Source organism: Lepus europaeus, chromosome 5 (genome assembly GCF_033115175.1).
Source record: "Lepus europaeus isolate LE1 chromosome 5, mLepTim1.pri, whole genome shotgun sequence".
NCBI lineage: Eukaryota > Metazoa > Chordata > Mammalia > Lagomorpha > Leporidae > Lepus > Lepus europaeus.
The window spans coordinates 144,703,371-144,722,731 of NC_084831.1; the positions used below are offsets into that span (position 1 = coordinate 144,703,371).

General features: G+C 63.7%; 1 pseudogene; it reads right to left on the reverse strand.

The window, feature by feature from the left end:
• Positions 1-506: 506 nt before the first annotated feature.
• On the reverse strand, positions 507-16,362 carry LOC133759292 (uncharacterized; annotated as a pseudogene).
• Between the last annotated feature and the right edge of the window lie 2,999 nt (positions 16,363-19,361).

The window sequence follows — 19,361 nt, forward strand, 5'->3', positions numbered from 1 at the left end:
GAGGGGTCTCCGTGCTCCTAGGCAGGAAGCAAGAGCCTGCCTGGACGGTTAGTCCCCTGCTGTCTCCGGCTCCAGGGAAGTACCAAGCAGGGTTCGCTCAGGATTTGCAGGCTCACTGGGCCCCCCACGGCCCGAGACAGGGAGCAGCCCCGTGAGTGACTTCCAGGAATGCACTCAGCAGCAGCCCTGAGACTCAGGCCAGGGCCAAGGTGGGAGGCAGCTTCGGGCCCCAGGAGGGGCTTCCAGGCACAGCGTGAGGGCGTGGCCTAGTCCTGTGCAGTCAGGGGGAGACCTGGGCTGCTGCTTCAGCCTCCCAGCTCTAGGTGTGTGCCAGGGTCCCCAGCCTTGGGAGGACCCTCCCAGGAAGCTGTCCCTTTACTCCTGGGGTCAAAAAGACAGAGGCTGGTCATCCCACTGGGACCCACCCTGGCGCTGGGCACCTCCCGATCTGGGGTGCCACGTGGGCGATTCCCCGAAGCTGAAGATGATGGGGTGCTGTGGCTGGGTCAGTGCAGCCGGCAGCCCGAGTCCACCCCTCTCTGGGCTCTGGCCTTCAACTGCTTCAGGCCACGGTGGCCGTGGTCCACCAGGAGACCAATCTGGGCTGCTGACCAGGGCTCTGGGTGGCGCTGCTTCTCCAGGCAGCACTGCCCCTGGTGCAGGAACCTGCGGACGGTGGGGGTCCGGCCCGGTTGCCCTCACAGGCTGCTCTGGGCAGGGGCAGGTGCCAGTGTGAGGGCCTGGCTGAAGGCCGCTGCAGCCCCCACTTCGTCCCCCAGGCTCAGCAGCAGGCGGCCCCTGGAGCAGAGATCCTCCACCCGCCGCGGGAGGTCCCCATCCGCTGCACCCTCCTGGAGCAGTTGGTCCGGGTACCTGAGGTCTCTGTCGCATTCCCGCAGCTGGGCCGGGCAGGTGGCACGCAGGCGCAGGTGGCAGGCGCCCCCACCACCGGCCAGCACGGCCAGGGAGCAGAAGCCCAGCGCCTGCCGCGGCCGCCCTGTGTCCAGGAGGGCATTGGCTTCCCAGAGGAGGGAGGGAGGAAGAGAGCCTGGGTCAACCCAGCCTGTGCCCAGCGCCGCCCACCTGTGGGGCCCCCTCCCCGCACTCCTTGTGTCCCAGCTGGCTCTGCAGCCCCTCCCACTGGCCCTCCGCAGGCTGTCCCCGCCCCCAGGACAGCGGCCCACCGGCCTCCGCGACCCAAAGCCGGGAGGGCAGCGAACCAACCGAGGGACAAGCAGGCTGCTGACCAGGCCTCGGCGCTCCCGCCAGTCCCGGCCCCACCGCACCCCTCAGCACGGCAGGACCGGCGGGGAGTGCCCAGCTCCGGCCGTGCCGCCGGCGCCTTCCTTTCCCAGGCCGAGCTGAAGCCCCCTCGGCCACTCTCCTGGGCTCAGGAACCCCCAGGAGAGGCTGTACGGAGACACCACCCCAGACTGCGGCCCGGCCTGGAGGGCGCGCTCAGGCCCCACACAGCTGGGCTGGGTGGGCAGCGGGAGGAGCCCGCAGACCTAGTGGGGGGACCGGCCGCCAGCCCCCGGAAGTGGGGAACGGCTACTTCCGGTTCTGCTCGCGTCGCTCAGCATCTTTGTGGACTGGAGAGGCAAGCCGGCAGCTTCTCAGAGATGCTGCCTCAGCCCCGCCTCCGAGCCCAGAGGCCCCGCCCAGCCCCGCCTCCGAGCCCAGAGGCCCCGCACAGCCCGCCTAGAGCCCAGAGGCCCCGCCCAGTTCCTCCTAGAGCCAAGGGGCCCCGCCCAGGTGCTTATCAGAATTCTGAGACCCGCCCGGGGAATTTGTGGATTTTTTACGCACGCTTTTTTAGATGAAATTCCTCTGTAGTCACTGTACATGCACCCAGAAACATAACTTGCGGTTCGGTTGGTGGTTTTCATTTTGTTTGTTTTATTTTTTGAGTGGTTTGTTGACTTTCTAACTTTACCAAAGTTTGCAGAACAGGGCTACGTTGGTCACACACCTGACAGACGGGAGCAGATCCGCCCCTGAGGGGCTTTGTCGCCTTCCTAGACCCTGAATGTAACAGTGAAGCAGCCACAGCTCTGCGCGCGCGGACTCGGGTTTTAGATTCTCAGAATAAACGTTTTTCACAAACGCAAAAAAAAAGCCAGAGGCCTCCCCATAATGCCCCCCAAGTCGAGAGGCCCCGCCCAGCCCCCCGCGCGCTCAGAGGCCCCGCCCGGGCCCCACCTGGGAGCCGAGACCCCCGCGCGTGCCCCCGGATCCGGGCTCAGGAACCCAGCCCACCATCGGGCGCTGTCGGTTGAGGCCGCGGGAGCCCCCGGCACGCGCAGGCCCGGGAGAAGCTGTGTCGCCGCCCTGCGCAAGGCTGGCTTGGTGCAGGGCGGGCTCCGAGGGGTCTCCCTCCGCCCCCGGGAGGCTTATGCCCCCTGTGAGCGAGCCCAGAGGAGCCATGGCCATCGCGGCCGCCAGCCGGAGACCCCGGGCCCAGCCGGTGATGCTGCTCGTGCCAACCACACATGCGACGCGCACCCCGCGGGCGCACCTGGGCGAAGCTTCCTCGCTTGGAGGCCTCCAGCAGTCACAACAGGAAGTCCAGGTCCGCGGCGCCATGGCCGCCGCGGACGCCCAAGCGGGGCTCAGGGTCCCCTGCAGACGGGCACCGGCTGCCTCATAGCTGCCTGTGGGGGTGGGAAGCGGTGGGTGGGTGTGGGCGAGAGGCTGCTGGCAGACGCACGGGGATTCACCTGCTGACACAGCCCCTGCCTCTCCCCATGGTCACTGCAAGCAGTCGTGCCCCCATCAGCCCCAGCAGAAGCAGAAGTGGGGACCCCGCTCTCAGGAAGCTGCTGGCACAGCACCAGGGCGATGTGGGGCAAGGCCACTGGGCAGAGCCCGGCCTCCGTGGGGCACAGAGGGGTGTCAGCAGTCATGGCTGGGGCCTCAGAAGTCATTGCCATCCAAGGTTGCTTTCTCTGTGGATCAGGTCAGAGGGTGGGGCAGGCTGGGCTTACCCAGTGCCATGAGGGCGTTGGCCAGTAGCAGGTGCCCACTGGGCTGCCCGCTGTCCATCTGGACCAGTGCTTCCCCAGCAGCCAGAAGGCCCTGGGCGTCGTCCTCCCTGAGGGGCCGGCTCAGCAGGGTCCGGCAGTGAGTATGCAGGCCCTGCGTGAGGAGGCCCTGGGTGTCACGCCTCAGAGACCGGAGCTCAGGGACCACAGTGGCCGGGTCCAGCTTCAGAGCAGAGACGATGTCGGCCAGGGCTTCCTGGAAGGGAGGCAGCGGGGGTGGGGCTCTGTCTGGAGGGGCTGCCCTGCCTGCCCCTCCCTGCCCTGCCTGCCCCACTCTGGCCATGACAATGAACCCCATTACCCCCCACCCCGTTTCTGCTGAGCACCAGAGGGGATCTCTCACTGGCCTCTGTCCTGAAGTGAGCTGCCCAGAGCCCCTGAACAAGGCTGGACACGGCCCCCAGAGCACACCCTCCCATCACCTGTGCCTGCCCTTCCCAGTGAGGGCAGCTGCCGGCCTGGGGCTCGTCCTCCTGCCTGGGCCACTGGGAACTGTGCCCCGAAGGGTTGGGAGTCAGGATCCTGCCCCGCAGAGCCCAGGAGGTGGCGGGGGTGAGGGTGCCTGGGCCACAACCCGTGTCTCCGCTGCCCAAGCTGATGTGAGGAGTGGTTCTCCTTGTGGAGCCAACCTTGCCTCCCGCTCTCGGGGTGACCCTTCCAGCCCGGCTGGATCTGCTCTGTGGGTGTTTGGCTGAGCATGCACCCACATTTACAAGGGGTCTTGCACGAGGGCTTCAGCAGTCTGTGAAAACGCATGTTATGCGGAGCCTACATGAGCTTTGCTTTTTTTGGTCTTTGAGCCATTTCCCACTTTCTGAAGGGGGCGCCGGCCTGGCTCTGGGGTCAGGGTACCTCCCTCCTCTGCGGGTCTCTCTAAACATCAGTGCTTCAGGGGAAATCCGCCAGGCACAGAGTCTTTCCTGGTTGGGGGTCTCTGATGCCCCAGATGGGGCCCTGGTCTGTTGCTGGTCTGCTCAGGTCTCTGTCTCTCCATGGCTTCCTCCCGGCAGGTCTCGTATTCCGAAGAGGGGGCTCACTGCATCCAGTCTCCCAGGCCGCTGGGGGGATTCCCTCCTCCTGCAGGTCAGTCCCGGTGCCCACCCCTCCCTCTCTCAGCACTGACCTTCTTTCCAGCTGTCACTGTGACCATGTCCTCTGGGCTCCGAGTTCCATTCCAGCACCCGAAGCTCAGGGTCCACAGCCGTGGTTCCCTGGGTGCTGCCCCTGGCTGCCGTGTCTTCCCTGTGTCTCCAGGGTCTCCTCTCTGCTGTGTGGCTGCCCAGCACCCATTTCCTTTCACAGAGGGGAAACTGGCAAGGAGAGGACAAGCGACTCGGCGGAGTCCCCTCATTGGACCGGGCCCCCTCCCACTTGTGCACCGGGGTGGGTGTCCAGGGGAGTGGGCCTGGATGAGAACACAGATCCCTGCAGTCAGGGCCTGTCATGCGTGGCACAGTGGCAGACACAGAAACCTCATAAAGAAACCAACGAACCCAAAAGCCTTCCCAGCACACAGGCCTAGCTGGTGTGAGGGGGTCTCTCACCTGACGGCCTGAACCACAGCCCCTTATGTTGAATGGCAGCTGTTTCTGCAAAGGTACAGAGACTCACTGCAAAAGCAGGCAAATCAAGTCCTGACCTGGCTGTGCACCAGCAGACATGCCTAATCGATGCCAGCACTTACTCCTGGGGTTCACGTCCCTGATCTCCTCTCAACACACTGTCCTGGCAGCCTCACCAGGCAGCTGAAAGGAGTCCCCTGGCACACACCCCATGGTGGAATGGGGTAGCGGACAGCTCCCTGGGGGATTCCTTTTGGCTGGAGAGGACCCTGGTGCCCTGAGAGCTTGCACAGGTGCCCAGAGTATGCTGAGGCTGTAGTGGCCCTGACCTAGGTGCCTGGTGGTGCAGGTGGGACTGATGTTGGGGTTCTGGTGGGTACCCCGCTGCTGGGCATGGCTGGGCCCTCTCCCCATCCTCAGCATGGCTCTGGGTGTCCTCCCTTCCTGCCCACCCAGCCCCAGATGGGGATGGAGGTCCAGTACCTGCTGCTGGCCCAGGGCCAGCTGTACAAGCACCCACCCACACAGAGCCTGCACGTTCCCTGGCTCAGCCCGCAGCATGGAGTTGAAGTCAAACATGGCGGTTTTCTTCTGGCCCAGGAGCCCGTAGCAGTGGGCATGGTGAGCAGGGACTCGCTGGCCTGGCTCCCTGTGGGAGGGGGCACTCAGGACGCAGCTGTGGCTCCTCCTGGCACCCGACACGGCATGGCAGAGAGTGCTGACTCTGGACACAAAACACAGGGACAGTCAGGGCTGGCCGGGGTGCTGGCCGCAGGATAGTCACTAATTCCCCTCAGGCACGGCTGCCCGGTCCTCCCCATGCTCCCAAAACTCTGGGGGTGCTCCCAACTCGCCCCTGGATTGGAGCCCAGAAAGTGCAGGGGGTGGCCCCACTATGCCCCCGCGAGGCTGGGGTGGGGGTCTCAGGGTCGCCAGGCTCCCACACACAGGTGAACACCTTGCTGGCTGGAGTGTGTGAGAGGGCTCCCAGATCCTCAATTTCAGAGCAGGGAGCAAAGCAGGAAGGCTCTGTGAGGACAGAACCCCAGCTCACGAGGCAGTCCCCAAGGAGAACCCCTGCTGCCACCTGCTGGCCGCTCATGTGTGCTCCGGTGCCTTGGCCAGCAGCTCCTGTTCCAGGATGCGGTTTCCTCCAGTGCTAGGGGGATGCCCCCGTTCCAAGAGCGAGGCCCCTGGAGCTTGCATGCAGGTGTGAGTGTGTCTCGCCAGGGAGCAGAGGGGTCACAGGGCCAGGAGGACAGGGCCCCGAGGGCCGGGAGCCTCCCTTGACCACTGGGGGGCACCTGCCCCTGCTGTGTCCTGGACAGCCTGCGAGGCGGAGCACAGAAGACGAGGTCAGGGGGCGGAGCCCCTGCCATGGCTCCTCACCTGGTGGCCTGGAAAGTGAAGCCCCTGCGCAGCTGCAGCAGCACCAGCTGCACCAGCACCTCAGCCATCAGCGGTCCCTGCGCCAGCGTCACCTGCAGGGCCCCGTGAGTGTCATCCAGGCGGCCCAGGTGGTACAGGGCATCGGCGGCCAGCAGGCGCACGGCCTAGTCCTCCACGTCCAGCTCCATTAGCAGCGAGGCCAGCTGGTACACACCGCGCGCATCCCTGCGGGAAGGTGGCTCAGGCTGGGCCTGCCACGCGCCTCTCACCCACGCAGGTGGGGGGCACAGGCGTCCCCGTGCACCTGGCCTGGGCAGCCCTTCATGTCTGGCCACGAAGATGGTGGGCTCCCAGAGGGACCCTCAGGGGCCAGGCCGACCCCAGGACCCTGACTGCCCTTCCTGGTGGCTGACCCTGGGCCCCAGCCTCTGGCTCCAGCCTCCTGCCACCCCGTGGGTGGGCATTCTTCAGACAGCAGGCCTGGGGGCGGGCAGAGTGTCAGCAGGAGGGCTGACCCTGAGCAGACTCTGCCTCAGTTCTCCGTTCTGCAGAAGCAGGTGCGAGCCATTTGGCCCTGTGGGCTCAGGGGCGCGGGTCGGGGGCAGACTGGATGACGAGGACACTTCCCAGAGAGAACAGAGGGAGTCCCTGGTCCTGAGGGTTTCTCCTCCCCAGAGGATCCAGCAGGGGACTGCAGGACCTACCTGTGTGTGTGCTGATGTCACCGCTGCCCCCTGCCCGCTAAAGCACCTCCCCCACCCCTCCCCCCAACTGAGGAGAATGAATGGCAGCAGCTGGAGGATCAGAGCCCCTCTTGGGGCCACGGCTGCCAGGCCGTGGTGCCACCCCTGGTGCCTGCTGTGACCTCCCAGACTGCAGAACTGTGCACCAGGGGACTTTTGACCCTCCCACAGGTTCCAGTCTGGTCTGGTCTGGTCCGGTCGGGTTTGCTCAGTGTTCCCAGCACTTCTGACAGTGACCTGGAGCCTGGAACACAAGTGCCATAGGCAGCCGTACTTGCTGCCCTCTCAGGGTGAGCCGGCTCCTGAGGGTGGCTGCTCGTCCCCAAGTGACCCGGGTCCTGCTCCTCCTCCCAGCTGCTCCCCCAGCTCCTCATCCTCCTCCCTCCCGTCTCTCTCGCTGGTTCCTCCTTTGGGGAGTACCATGGGGATTTGATTATGGACACTGCAGGGGACACACCCCAGCCCACCATGATTGCTCCATGTGCCCTTGGTGGCCCTGTACACCTGCAGTGGACACCCCTGGGACCCCTAAGCCCTCAGTGAGAGGTAGCTGGCCATTGGCCCCTCCAGGCCTCTGGCCCTGTGTCTCCCTCCACCTTTCCCTGTCTCTGCTGCCCAGCCTTAGGACCAAGTCGCCCGTGGCTCCAGGCTCCACGGCAGCCGCCTAAGCGCATGTTCCTCAATTGGCTCACAGTGTCTTCTGGCACTTCAATGTGACACGGCTTTAAGGCTCTGGGATGCATTTTCACTGACTCTGCACAGCAACCATTGGAGACAGGTGTAGCTGCTTCCCATGCACACCTGGGAGCCAGTGTGGAGTGGCCACACAGCTTCAGGGGTGGATGGAGGCATAAGGCAGGCTGCATCCTCTGCACACGGTGCCTGCCCCCAGAAGGGGAGCCGCCAAGGCCCAGGGGCATCAGCGTCTCAGCCTGGGGGAGCCAGGAACCCTGACATCGCCCCACCTACTGCAGTGTCCAGCGCCAAGTCACGCCCCTCCTTCCAGGGCTGAATCCAGCAGTGCTCCCGGCCCAGGGAAGCCTCAGACCCTCCTGTCCACTCCCTCCTGCTCTGACCCCTACTCTCTCTCACGGGGCCAAGGGTCTCTGCATTCCTGCTCTTCTGGAACATTCTCTACACAGCAGCCAGAGGCCATGGAGAGAGGCTTAGCCGCTCCACAGGCTAAGACCCCCGCACTGCTCCCCGCACGGCATGTAGGATCTGGGTCCTTGATCCCCACCCTGAGGCCGCCCCATCCCTCCTGCTGCCCCCTCGGCTGCCCCCGCAGGTTCTGCTCCTGTGGCTGGGGGACTCACAGGACAGCCGCTCCAAGAACCCACCCCAACCAGAGCTGCAGCTTTGCTGGTTCCCAAAGCCCTGGCTTTGGTAATTTCTTTCCTGGGTGCTCCTTGAGGGCAGAGGGGGTCTGCCACATCACGGCGGTGTCCCCAGCCCTGCCCGAAGGGCTGACCGGCTGCCCTACCTTCGCTGCTGCCCACGGGGGCCAACTGAAGGGCTTGGCCGCACATCGCCAGGCAGTCTGCATACCTGCCTCCTCGCAGCAGCGCCTCGGGTGACAGGTGGTGCTTGGGGCATCCTCCGGCTCCAGGGCCACCAGGAGCCACCAGCAGTCTCTGTCCCCAGCTCCCGGCAGCTCCGAGATATGGCTCTGCAGGGCGTGGAGCAGCGCAGGGAGGTAGGGCTGCTGGTGGGTGTGGATGAAGGCCAGGGTGTGGTCTGCACTGGCTGCAAAGGTGCACAGGTAGTCAGCCATGCCATCTGTGGCCCTCGCCCCTGACAGCACTCAGGCCAGGGCGCGGCTCAACTGTAGCTCCAGCTCGGGCTAGGAGCATGAGTCCAACAGCTCGCTACAGCGCCGAGCCACCTCCTCATGGTGCCTGTGGGCCAGCAACCCGGCCATTCTGTGCAGCACTGCGGCCGGGTGGTCTGGGCAGAGGGCGCCGAGGAATGGGGAAGCCAGGGTGGCCGTCAGGGAGACCACAGCCATGCCATCCCAGTGCACAGTGAGGATCTGGCTGTCCCTGTGGCACCAGGCCTCCGGGGTCTCCAGCACAGGTGCCCCCTGGGCCTAGGCCAGGGTGCTCCTCATGCTGCGCACAGCCGAGGGGGCGTGGCAGCTGAAGGCCACCAGGTAGAAAGCCATGGCCAGCGGGGGCTCCCCCAGGGCCAGGTGCCGGTCCCCCTCCTGGCAGAGGCTGGCCCTGAGCTCCTAGGACATCGCAGCCGCAGCCCCCGGTGGGCTCATGTCCAGTCCTCGCGGTACCTGGTGGGGAGCAGTGTGGTTAGTTCACCAAGCAGTGCTTAGAGCTGCCTCCCGCCCCTCCCACTGGGACCCCAGGGTCAGAGCAGGCCCTGCAGGGGGACAGTGGGGCCCGGCCTGGGGGGCTGTTTGCATTGCCCACTCCATGGCCAGCCCTGGGGTCTCCCAATGCACTCTCAGCCTGTAGCCACCTCTGGGACATCAACTCCCTCTTCCACTCCAGTGCCCTGAGAACACCTGAGCCCTGAGTGCCCCTGGGGAGCAGTTGGTGACCTGGGGGTCAGGACCCCCAGGCCAGGTCACCTGGCGGCACCCTTGCCACTGCCCACACAGGCAGGAACCATGCAGGCTCTCATAGCCCACTGCCCACGGTTGGGTGGGGCTGGCCAGGGCAGACTCAGTTCTGAAAGGGGTCTGGGGGCCAGCCCTGGCCCTCCCTGCCCCCACCCCACCTTCTGTCCTGAAAACCACTCACGGCCCTTTCTGTGCGAGCTGCCCGGCAGGCTGCCACTGGCAAGCACACACAAGCACAAGGCACACATGGACATACACACATGCACATGTGTGCACACACACACACTCGCCTGTAGCTTGGAGGTTGAGCTGGCTGTGCCCTGAGAGCCTGGGACTGAGGGGAGGCACTTGTCCCTGCACTTGTCCCCGGCCTGGCTGTACTCCTGCTGAGACGTCCCACCTGTCACGGCTGCCTGTACGGTCCCCATGGCAGACCCTAGTCTCCCTCCCGGGAGACCTCAACACCTGCCTGGCTGCTCCATGTCGCCCCATGTTGGCAGAAAAGCCCAGGCTGCTACCCAAGCCACACAGTCACAGCCTCCAGGCAGAGAACCCTGAGTTCATGGGGGGCTCAGGGTCTGTGGGGGCCACTGGATGCCAGGATGGTGCTACCCACAGCCAGGGCTCACCTGCCTAGAGCCTCCCAGACTCAAAGGTGAGGGAGGGGCTGCTGGAGCCCCTGGGCCCCATGCACAGGGCTCTGCATCTAACTCTTGGAGCCCTGCCCTGGCTGCTCGGGGCCCCTCTTCCCGCTGGCCCCCACCTCACAGGCTGCTCCTGCACCAGCTTCCTATGCAATCAGCTGCCCTGGGGTCCTCCCGCCTTCAGCCCACTGTGCAGAGCCCGGGGGCAGGAGCCCTGCCTGACCCACCTCGAGGTGCTCAGTGAGCTCAGTGAGCAGAGCTGACCACTGTCCAGGTGCAGGAAGGGTGGTGTTTGGTGGCTGCAGGCGGCTGGGGTATGAGGAGCTGAGCCCTGCAGAGAGCTGCCCTGAGGCCTGGGGTGGGGAACGGGAGGAGGGAGCTGTGTCTCTGGGGGGCACAGGCAGTGGGGGGAGATGTGTGTCCCTGGGCAGCACTGGGGGTGGTGAGGGGATTTTTTATGTCGCTGGTGGGTGGGGAGATCCGTGTGTCCCTGAGGGGACATGGGGAGTGGGGTGACCTGTGTGTCCCTGGGGGGCACTGGGGGTGGGTGGGAGGATTCTGTATGTCACTGGGGCTGCACAGGGGGTGAGGGGAGCTGTGTGTCCCTGGGAGGACACTGGGGTGGGGGGATCTGCCCGTCCCTGGGAAGCCGATGTCCGGCTGCCCGAGGGCTGGGCTGCCTCCTGAGGGCTGAGCAGGAGCTGAGGCCCTCTGCAGGTGGCGGGCAGGGTCCCTGCCCAGAGCCCCTCCTTACCTCCTCCCTGGGATGAGCTGGGAGTCTGCCGTGCAGGGGCGTGGCAGGAGCTCAGTCACCACACAGCTGGTGGTCCGAGGCCCGGAGCATTCTCCTGGCTGTGCTGTGCCCAGGCTGGGCAGCTGTGCGGGCAGTGTGTCCAGAGCAGGGAGTCCCCTGGGGCCTGTCCCCTACTCCTCTGCTCCCCAGAGCCAACGTGGAGAGGGCAGCCCCTCTCCTGGGGTCCTGCCCAGAGGCTGGGTGCCCTGAGAGGGCCGGAGCTGCAGAGAAGCAGTGTGTATCTCCCTCGGGGAGTGGTCCAAGGCTGTCCTCGCCCACCCAGCCCACCTGGACATCTGGCCTGCTCCCAGGCCCCGGACCCCCACCTGGGCCCCTCCTGCTGCCGTGAGCTGCTGCCACTGGAGAGGTGACTTGGTGGGGAATTGTCCAACCTAGGCCAGGGCACTGAGGGCTGGAGGGACTACAGCCCCCAGCCCCCGAGCTGTGGTCAGAGCCAGGCCCCGAGCCCCAGGCTGGAGCTCCCCTCGGCTGTGGCCCTGCTCCCTGCGGGCTGCCTCCTGCCCTCCCCCTCCTTAGCAGGTGCATCAGGGTGGGGGGGGAGAAGACTCAGGTGTCGAAGCAACACTGATTAGGAAGGGGCAGCACTCAATGCTGCACCTTGCACCCCAAAAAGGGGTCTCTCAGGTTTGCCTCTGCCCACACTGCCCAGGGTCACCATGTCTCATTCATACATGGGAGCCCCCATGGCTGCCCGGGCCAAGGATACCCCCACGGCTTGGCACTCAGCCAGGAGAATCTCAGGCCCTGGGGGAATTTACCTGAGGCTGTTTCCAGGAGACCCAGGGAGACCCGGGGCCGGGGACTGGGGACCGGGGACTCAGCCATCAGTCAATGAAGTTTCCACCTCTGGTTCTGGCCATGGACAGCTGGGGCTGCAGGCAGACAACTCAGAGGCTTCCTGAGGGCTGGCAGCCAGCGGGTGGGTGGGGTGGGGGGGCCTCTGGTGCAGAGCAGCCTCTTGTTCCTGGCTCTGCCCAATCCCTGATCAATAATGCAGGGGGAGGGGAGTGGCCCCCGCCCACCTGCTGCTTCCGGGAAGTCAGGTCTCAGCAGCAGGGGTGGTTTTCTGGGGTGGCCCTCTGCATGCGGGGAGGCACGGGCAGGCTCCAGTGTGGGGAGGAGCAGGCTTGCAGGGTTTCTGTCCTGCCCGGCTGGGCTGAGAGGCTGCTGGGGGTGGCCAGACCCTTGGCTGAGCCATGGCCTGACGACAGGTCAGGGGAGCATTTGGGCTGGGTGGCTGTGGCCATCAGCCATCTTTGGTTAGGGGAGCTTTGCCAGTGCCTGGTGCCCACAGCTGGGACCCAGGCCTCTGTGGCACTCCGTCTAGCACTGTGGGGACCTGGCCACCTGGCTGTGGAGGACAGGACCTTGTGAGGAGGTCACGGCCATGACCTCTGCAGCATCCTAAACATTTTTTTTTTTGACAGGCAGAGTTAGACAGTGAGAGAGAGAGAGAAAGGTCTTCCTTCCGTTGGTTCACCACCCAAATGGCCACCACGGCCAGCACACTGCGATGATCCGAAGCCAGGAGCCAGGTGTTTCCTCCTGGTCTCCCATGCGGGTGCAGGGCCCAAGCACTTGGGCCATCCTCTACTGCCTTCCTGGGCCACAGCAGAAAGCTGGACTGGAAGAGAAGCAACCAGGACAGAACCGGCGCCCCAACCGGGACTAGAACCTGGGGTGCCGGCGCCGCAGGCAGAGGATTAGCCAAGTGAGCCGCGGCACCAGCCCAACATTTCTATTTTGCTTTATTTATTTGAGATACACATAGAGAGATTGAGAGAGAGAGAGAGAGATACACAAAGAGATCTCCACCTAAGGGCTCCCTCCCCAGATTCTGCCATTGCACTGCCTGGGCCAGGCTGGGTTCGGGGGCCAGGGTTTCCCACAAGGTGGCAGGAGCCCAGGACTGGAGCCAACACTTGCTGTCTCCCAGGTGCGCATTAGCAGGAAGCTGGAGTCAGGACCACAGCCCAGGTGCTCCGATGGGGGGTCAGGGGTCTTGGCTGCTGGGCCCCACGTCTGCTCCTCTCCGCAGCCTGCTGGGGTCCAAGCACAGCCCGCACGTGGTCACTTCTAAGCCCCACTGCCTTTGAGGCTGTTGCACACTCAGAAGCTTGCGGGTCCTCCCGAGGCCGCTCTCATCCTGGGGTCTCCCACCTGGCCCACTCCCTTCCATCTCTCAGCACCTTCATTGGTTAGCCCAGGCATGCGGGCCCCCCTCCCCGTACCCTGATGAGTCTGCTCCTGCTCCAGGGCCTTTGCACCTCCTGTGCCGTGTGGCGGGTCCTGGCTCAGCCACTGCCCTGGGCTGACGCCTCTGTCTGAAACAGCCCCAGTTGCTCTCTGTCCCCAGGGCCTGCTTCCCTCACCTGTTCAGGGCTGGCTTTCCCCAGGGGGGCAGGGCCTAGTAGGTGTGTTGAATGAGAGGGCAAGGGAGCAGATGAAGGCTGGAGAGCAGTGAGGAGGTCTCTCTGGGACCTGCACTGCCTGGTGCAGGGGAGACCCGGCCCCTGAGTCCCAGGCCCCCCAAACTCAGCATCTTACAGGGGAGCTGGGTGAGAGCCTGGCAGGGGAGAGGCAGCAGGAGCCCATCTCCTTTTTGTTTCTCTTCCCCCCCAAAGCTGGTAATCCACAGGGGCTGGGGCGATGGATGGCGCTGCGGGCCTCGCTGGGTTGTGTATACAGCCCGGATCTGTTTGAACAAAGGAAGTTTATCGGCCAGACGGCCGGGAATCGTCAATCATGCAGAAAAATAACACAGTGAAATGACTTTTCATAAAGCTGCTGGTGTAATTAGGGCCCGCCCCTTCCACTAAACTTGGTGATTTATATCAGTGACACTTAAGAATGCAAACAGTAATTAACGTGCTAATGAACCAGGGGCCCCAGAGCCTCAGCTCTTGCAGCTAATTTGTATGTTAATTATCATTAGCAACCAGGGCAACAGGTTACAAACAGCCTCATTAGCAGTCAGGCCATTTTTATAAGAAACCATACGCAGGCTGGCACATGAGGGAGGGGGAGATTGACAACGCTGGTGACACCTGTGAACAGGGTGTCATCACTGAGGGGCCGGTGCCGTGGCCCAGTGAGTGGAGGTTGAGGCTGTGGTCCCCGTGGGCCCCGGGGTGAGAAGAGATGAAGAGCTGGCTTGGGCTAGGTGGGACCAGGGAGGGGCAGCCGCTCCCTGCTAGAGAGAATGGTTGTTCAGTTGTTCTGAGAGTGAGGGAAGTGCCACTCAAGACTGCTAAGGCCGGTGGCTCAACAGGCTAATCCTCCACCTTGCGGCGCCAGATTCTGTCCCAGTTGCCCCTCTTCCAGGCCAGCTCTCTGCTGTGGCCAGGGAGTGCAGTGGAGGATGTCCCAAGTGCTTGGGCCCTGTACCGCATGGGAGACCAGGATAAGCACCTGGCTCCTGCCTTCGGATCAGCGTGGTGCACGGGCTGCAGTGCGCCGGCCGCAGCGGCCTTTGAAGGGTGAACCAACGGCAAAGGAAGACCTTTCTCTCTGCCTCTCTCTCTCTCTCACTGTCCACTCTGCCTGGTTAAAAAAAAAAAAAAAAGACTGCTGAGTGTTGGGGTCGTGCTGTGGCCTGGGCCCAGGGTATGATGCCCCTGTGGCACCATCATCCCATGTGGGCACCAGTTCAAGCCCCAGCTGCTCCACCTCCCATCCGGTTCTGTGCTGATGGCCTGGGAAAGGCAGCGGATGATGGTCCAAATGCTTGGAGCCCTGCATCCTCGTGGGAGACCCGGATGGAGCTCCTGGCTCCTGGCTTCAGCCTGGCGCAGCCCTGGCCGTTGCAGCCATCTGGGGAGTGAACCATGTCATGGAGAGGGATTGGCTCAGCTATGATGGCAGTGGGAGTGGGATTCAGCCAAGGAGTATGTGGGGGGCAGGGGAGGGTGTTGGATGGAAACACCCAAGAAGAGACCCCAGGCCCGGGATTCTGCACATGTCCATGGACCAGGCAGGCCCAAGGCAGGGCCCGAGCTGGGCCACATCACAAAGTCCACATCCGCTGACTCGGAGCCCAGCCTATGCCTGGACTTTGCTGCTCGTAGGATCTGGGGCTCACTGGGCTGTGTAGCTCCCCCTCCCACTGGCAGAATGGCCCTCCAGGGGTCCCATTTTGGCATGAGGGGGTTCAGGCACAGTGAGCGCTGGCTGCCGCGCACAGGTCAGCTGCTCAGGGCTCCTGCCCAGGCCTCTGTGTCTGCCCCCTGACCCCTGCACACCCCGTGTGGCTCCTCCCCTTCAGAGATCAGCCTGGCCACCCCACCCCACTCCTGCCCACGTTACTGGCCTTGAACCAGGACAGCTGGCACTGGCCTGCTCAGCACATGAGAGACGATTCCCAAAGCAGGGCAGCCGGGCAGGCACCTGCAGCCCAGACACATGCGGCTCCCTCTCAGGCTCCCCAGCCCCACCGGGAGCACAGGTGCTGGGCGAGCTGTGTAAGTGGGGCAACGTCCCTGATGCAGAAGCCCAGCTCACCCGGGGCAGGGAAAAGAGCAAGTCCCTGTCCCAGCGAGGGAGGCACAGGGCACTGTTCAGATATCCAGACAGAGCCCTCTCTCCTCCAGCCCAGGGCCCCAGGCCCCTGCATCCAGGCAGCCCTCCCTGACCATCCAGGCTCTGCATGTCCTCTCTGTGGCCAGGGCAGTGTGACATTGCCCTGTGAGGGCCACTGTGATGAGGACAAGGTCTGGGCCTCCATCCTCGCTCACATCCTGCCCGTGGGCTCAGCGGGGCAGAGCACTTGGGTGACAGGTGGACAGGTGGCTGTGGGCCCCAGGGACGCAGGGACAGCTCAGCATCCCTGGCCCCTGTGCAAGGAGCCTCCAGGCCTGGGGCCAGCAGAGTGTCTGTGGCACAGTGCCCTTTCCTAGCTATGTGGCTGTGCCTTGGAGATGGGGGAGTGGACACAGCTCATTCCTTGGGCATCTGTGGTTCTGGGGCCACTTGCCGGCCCCTACTTGGGTACAGGTGGCCCACTCCTGCTGCTGTCCTACAGCTCTTGGCCGCTCACCACAGGGCCAGGCCTTTAGCCTGTGTGCTGGCGTCGACTCACCCTGCTCACCATGGCCACGCCAACTGTCCACTGTATAAAGAGCCAGGCGCTTGGCCATCTGGGCTGAGATGTGGGCAGGGTGAGGGCCCCTGAGACACCCATGCCCGGATTCCTTGCTGATGGCTCAGGGTGGTCATCTGGGACCGGGAGCTTCCTTGAGTGTGCATGTGGGCCTGGTGGACACATGGTCATCACAATGGAGCAGGAGGAGCAGAGGTGAGACAGGAGTGAGGAGGCAGTGGAGGTGAGAGAGGCCCCTCCCAGAAGGAAGCAGCCCCACCCACCCAGGGCTTGGCCATGGAGACTGATGCTGGGCTTCAGCCCTTGGAGTGGCTGAGCCTTTGCTGCTGTGTCCATGGGAAGCTTGGAGGTGGGGGTGAGGAGGGCGGAGCTGGGCCCTGCAGGAGCTTTGGTCACGTGGCTTTGCCAGAGCAGGTGTCACTGTGCTCACCTCCTGTGGGCCAAGCTGTGTCCCACAGCTAGACACAGGAGATGACACATTCCACCCCGCCATGCTTGCACAGCACCCCAACCTCTGCCAGTCCCAGCCTGGCACCCTGGGAGGAACATGGCGTCTGTCCTCACTCAGCAGCTGACCCGAAGCAGACCAGGTCATAGCCCGCCTAGCCCCAAGCAGCTGCTGGCTGGGGGTGGGGTCACCCCAGCCAACCAGCCCAGTAGCCATGTGCCCACCTCCCATGGGGACACAGTCCCAGCTCTGCTGCCTGGGCCCCCCTTTCTCATCACCGTCTTCCTGGCCACGTCTGCAGAGCTTGGAGACTGGCCTGGGCAGACAGCCAGAACCTGGGTGGACAGCTGAGGTCTGGGTGGACAGCTGGGACCTGGGTGGACAGCCAGGATCCGGGTGGACAGTTGGGGCCCGTGTGGACAGCTGGGACCTGGGTTCTTCTTCACCCCTAAGTGACCACCTTTGCAGGTAGAGGCTGGAAGCGCCGGCCAGTCTGTTGTCTGCACTCTCAGTGGCCAGGAACATGTTTGCCTCCATCAGCTCCCTGCTCCACAACTCGTTCCCAGACCTGAGCCCAGGAGTCCACCGAGGGCAGCTCCCGGGGCCTCACAGGGTCAAGAGCCGCTCCCTGGACTGGGTTTCACCCCAGGCTGCTGTTTTTTTTTTTTAAATTATTTGTAAAATTTACTTGAAATGGAGAGAGATTTTCCATCCACTGGTTCACTCCCATGAAGCTGGGCCGGGCTGAAGCCAGGACCCAGGACCACATGGGTGCGGGGACCACGTCCTCCAGATGTTGCCAGCTGCCTCCTGGGGTGCACACTAGCAGGGAGCGGGATGGACAGCGAGGCAACTGGGACTTAAATGGGAACTCCAGTGCGGGACGCCAGGGTCCTCAAGTGGTGGCTTCACCTCTGTGCCACGTGCCTGCCCCCCAGGCTGTGTCTTTTGTTTTTTAAAGATTTATTTGTAGATGGAGAGTGAGGGAGAGAGACAGAGAGGGAGAGAGGGAGAGGGAAAGTGGGAGGGAGGGGGAGAGGGAGGTGGAGAGGGAGAAGGAGGGGGGAGAGGGGGAGAGGGGGAGAGGGAGAGAGTTAGGGAGAGAGGGAGAGGGAGAGGGATTCTATCTGCTGGTTCACTCTCCAGTTGGCTGCAGTGGTCAAGGCTAAAGCCAGGAGCTTCATCCAGGTCTCCCACATGAATGCAGAGACCCAAGCACTTGGACCATCTTCCACTGCTTTCCCAGGCCACAGCAGGGAGCTGCATTGCAAGTGGAACAGCCGGTTCTCAAACCAGCACCCATATGGAATGCCAGAGCCCCAGGTGGCAGCCTTACCCATGAGCCACGATTCAACTGGAAAGTCTTCAATGGCCTCCTGCGAGACCCTGCGGCCCCCAGGATTTCTGGGCATCCTTTTCCCAGGGAACCCAAACTTGCAAACACACCAGCCCTCCCCAGCTGCCTCCCTCCTGTAGGACCTGTGCACCCTTCAGCTGAGACAAGCTCTGGCCACCGCCAGCAGGAGCTGCCCCCACCCCGCAGCTGACCGCCTTGTGAGCCCTCGGCCTCTGAGTGCCCCATTCTGCTTGCAGCCCCTGTGAGTTCTCCCCACCAAGGCCAGCACCCCTGGGCCGCCCTTTCCCAGATCGGTCAGCTTTGGCCGCAGTGACCCGGGGCCCAGGGATTCGCTGTTGGGCGCTGGCAGGGTGCAGAGGGCAAGAGCGAGGCCAGCAGAGCGGGCCCAGCCCAGGGAGGGTGTGGCAGGCCAGGCTCCCCCAGCTGAAGCTGGGGCGGTGCCGCTGGAAGACGGTGCATGATGCAGCTCAAGGGGGAACACAGGTTGCCTAGGGTCAGATGTGTACCTGGTCCCCGGGGCCACACAAACCTGAACCATCCTTGCACAGGGCCTGAACCAACCATCCGTGTGGTGTTCCCGGGCCCCATGCAGGCCTCTCCCTGACCCCTTCTCTTGGAAAATGCCCTCTGCCCCCAGAGCCCCTGGGAGATGCCCTTGACTTCAGTGCAATTTTTGGGAGTTTTGGGGTCGATGGTTGAGGGGCTGTCTTGGTTTGTGTACTTTTGTGCACCTGTGTTTAGTTGGAGGTAAAGCCCTAGGCAGGGAGTGGCAGCCTGAGCCCAGAGGGCAGGCAGAAATAGCCCAAGTTCCAGGTGCAAGGGCAGAGTCAGCAAGGGGAGGGGTGGGGTCAGCAAGGGGGTAGAGTTTTAAGGGGAGGGGTGGGGCTAGCAAGGAAGGAGCCCAGTAGGCAAGTCAGAGGGAGGAGTCAGTGAGGAGCGAGGGAGGCCACAGAGAGCTGCAGCCTGGCCACATTTTGTTTATTTATTTAGGGGCCGGTGCTGTGGTGTTAGACCATATAGTCTCCACCTGCAACACCAGCATCCCATGCAGGTGCTGGTTTGAGTCCCGGCTGCTCCACTTCTGATCCCACTCCCTGCTAATGCACCTGGGAAAGCGGCAGAAGATGGCTCAAGTCCTTGGGCCCTGCACCTGCGTGAGCGACCAGTTCAGTGCAGGTGAGGGATGTGATGGCTCAGCCCACCCTCACTGGGGAGTTCAGGTCCCACCTTCTCGGGGTTTTCCTGGAGTCGTTGCCCCAGAGCTGGGACAGTTCTTGTAACCCAGCTTGGCACAGCCAGGCATGGCTCACAGCTCTGCTGGGGACTGCCTCGGCTTCCAGGCAGCTCTGCCTTGCGAGCAGATGGAGCAATTGAATTTTTTTTTTTGACAGGCAGAGTGGACAGTGAGAGAGAGAGACAGAGAGAAAGGTCTTCCTTTTGCCGTTGGTTCACCCTCCAATGGCCGCCGCGGTAGGCGTGCTGCGGCCGGCGCACCGCGCTGATCCGAAGCCAGGACCAGGTGCTTATCCTGGTCTCCCATGGGATGCAGGGCCCAAGGACTTGGGCCATCCTCCACTGCACTCCCTGGCCACAGCAGAGAGCTGGCCTGGAAGAGGGGCAACCGGGACAGGATCGGTGCCCCGACCGGGACTAGAACCCGGTGTGCCGGTGCCGCAAGGCGGAGGAT